Source organism: Arachis ipaensis, chromosome B10, assembly GCF_000816755.2.
Source record: "Arachis ipaensis cultivar K30076 chromosome B10, Araip1.1, whole genome shotgun sequence".
NCBI lineage: Eukaryota > Viridiplantae > Streptophyta > Magnoliopsida > Fabales > Fabaceae > Arachis > Arachis ipaensis.
This window is the reverse complement of record NC_029794.2, coordinates 15,220,261-15,223,672: the sequence shown is the minus strand read 5'-3', so window position 1 is coordinate 15,223,672 and position 3,412 is coordinate 15,220,261.

Sequence of the window (3,412 nt, the reverse complement as noted above, 5' to 3'; positions counted from 1 at the left end):
TTTTTGATTAATTTTTTTTTTATTAAATATGTTCGTTTATATTAATAATAGCCAAATGTCTAAATTTTAAATTGCTAATATTCAATATAATGCACTTTAATAAATCGGACCCACAAGATCGAGTCACTTCAATGCCTATAGATAGGAGTCTATATCATGTTACTAGTAGGTATGACTTGTGGCAACGAAAATATCTTCTTACGGATGAAGAGAAATATCTAAAAAAAATAAGTAAAAATATTAATTATGTGCAATGGATAGTTTTTTAAAAGAATTAATTATCATTTTTACTCTTTATTCAATTTTATTTGTCACTAAAAAAATTTTCTATTCTCTTTTGTAAATGTTCAAGACTTCAAGTCAAATAGTATAGACTCAACCATAAAGTAACGAGATTAGATAGTCGGTGAGACCAGTGGTAGCGATATAGAGAAAGAAACTAGAGTTGAGCAAATTACAAATCATGAGCAAATTATAAAGTAATGTTCGAGTGTCGTTCTTTTTCATTGAATTTTAATTTGATATATTTAATTTTTATTTTGACCTAAAAAATAGAAAAAAGCTTATGATTTTTGAGAGAATATTTAAAATATGCCTATTGTAAAAAGACATAAACTAGAAAAAAAAAGTCAAAACAGTTTTAGATTAAGTTTGATGTCATGATAAGGATGAATAATGTAGATGACTATTTTTTATGAGATTTAGTTTACCAAGGGTGATTGCATTTAATTATGTTTGAAAAGTAAAATTTTTTTGTGCTTATAAATAACAACATAACATGAAACATATGAAACACACAAAAGTAATAAAACACATTTTTCTCTCTTTCTCTCTTTATATTTCTTTATTTTATATTTGTTACCTCTTCCTTATTTATTTATTTAGTTATTTTATAACATCTGAGTCTTTGTAATTAGTTATTTATTCTTAGCATTTTGGTTTGTCTTGGTGTTTGTTTTTAATTTGAAGCTCAAAATTATAATTTTGTTTGTTTTGTTGTAGAACTAGTTTGATTTTTTTATCTCTGTCTTGAAATTGATACTTATAATATTAGTGATTGATATAGTAAAATTCTATCATTATTGGAGTAGAAATTCGATGTAAATATTATTACACTTTGAAGTTGAATTAGGATATATACTGGTTCCATTTTTTTTACGCTTTTATTTTTAATCTTCTGCTTCGGTAAGAAATTAAACTAAAATTTTTTTTATTAGTTTAATAATACCCTTGAATTTAAAAAGAGTGTCTAAATTCAAACTTCCTTTCTTAAGAACTATAAAACCTACAAGTAGGATGGACTTAAGTTTTGAGAAAGTTTAAAGACAAAGGGGTGAATTTCAAGAAAGAGACAAATAAAAAAAATTCATTATAAAGGGGAGTGGATTCTCTCCAGTAAAAAAAAAATTGAATGATGTCAATTGTGATTTTTCATCTTTCATTACTTTCTCTCTCATATTTAATTTTGGCCATACTTATAAAGTTAATGGTAAGAAAAAAAAAAAAACTAAAAAAGCAACAAATTGTATAGAATGCTTCTTTCTTATCCTTTCTAAATATATCACATGTTAGTCTTTTTTCTAAGATGTAGAATACTTCTTGCTTATCCTGTCCAATTGCAACTGTAATGCCTATTTGTTTTTGTCCAAATTAAACTAATTTGCTTTCTTTCTTTTTGTGCTGTGCAACTTTTTCTAAATGGGCCTGTACAAACAACACTCATCAAATAATACTTTGAATTTTATAGCCAACCAAATATATGTTTGTTATCATCTAGAATATGTTATTGTTTTTTAAAGGTTTAATTACTCTTGGTCTCTATAGTTTCGCGAAATTTTCAGTTAGGTCTCTATATTTTTTTTCCTTTTAATTGGGTCCCTATACGTTAATTTTTTTTTCAATTTAATCCCTATTAACGTTAAACGTCAAAAAAATGTTAGTGAATTGTGAAATTACTTTTATACTCTTAGGGACCTAATTAAAAAGAAAAAAATATAGGGACTTAATTGAAAATTCGATGAAACTATAAATATTCAATGAAAGATATTCCTATAATCCATATTCAATGATTCTAAGACATGAAAAATATTCCTATAATCCCTTTTATTTTGTCACTATCATTCTTTTACTTATTTATATACAAATTGTACCAAAAATATTTTTTCTTTTTTTTTCGACTTTCAAAATACCTTATCTTAAGAACCTAAGAAAAAGAATGAATAAAATGAAATAGAAATAGTAGTAATAAGCATATATAAAATTCAGTTTTCATCCTTCAAGTATTGATTATGATAATGCATCCAGTTTACATAATAAACTTTACATTAATACTTAAGAGCATACTTACATCTAGTTTGGAATTGGAGGAATGCATCCACCAATTGATATTGTATACAAATAAACAATAATCGATGTAAAATAAAATACTACAATTTTGTATGCGCCCTTTAGCAAATGGACAAAAGATTATCACTATGAAAATCCATGTTATGCCTAATGAATGTAAAATTGGGTGACTTCAATTCAATAGGTAACTACTCATGCCTGTCTAAGAACTTCTTTATAACGACTGAGAATGCCGCAAAGCCAGCACAACCAGCACATGCTACTTTTGGACCACCTACAATCACAAAGCAACACCAAAGCATTCTGAAACGAAGGTAGAGAACAGATTTTTGAACTAAACAAGAAACATTTAAATCTTAATTGAAAACAGTGTATTCATGCCACATTGCAGCCCAATCTTAATTCATACCATATTGCGCACGGTATCTCACTCGTCTTTCCTCTCTCTGGCGCTTTCTCGTCAGAAGTTCATCCTTCGCTCTCTCCTTCTCGAGCTCTTTCCTCTTCTTTTCTACATTAATCTTTCGCTTTTTTTCCTGGATGAGGTTCAGACAAAACACGGGAAGAAATATCATTATAAATATTGGAATTCTAAATATTACCAAAGGAGTGCGTATAGAAATGAAGTTGCATTTGGTTAGATACAAATATGTTTGATTAAAATGCGAAAGTGTTCTACTTCTATATTTCCTTTTTCAACGGTTAACTTCGAGCAGAATAGATATTATCTATCTTGTATTGCATATAAAAAAGAACTGAACAAATTAAAAGAAATTCCACACCTGAAATCCAACTGGGGGACTGGTGCACGAAATTGTGATCTCAGACAATGGCGCCAAAAACTCTGTACGCACGTCTTAATAAATTGTTTTTCATTCACAACTTCGATACAACTAACCAGCAAGTGCACTGGGTCGTCCAAGTAATAAAACCTTACGTGAGTAAGGGTCGATCCCACGGAGATTGTTGGTATGAAGCAAGCTATGGTCATCTTGCAAATCTCAGTCAGGCGGATAATAATTGATTATGGAGTTTTCGAAAATTAATAATAAATAAACAGAAAATA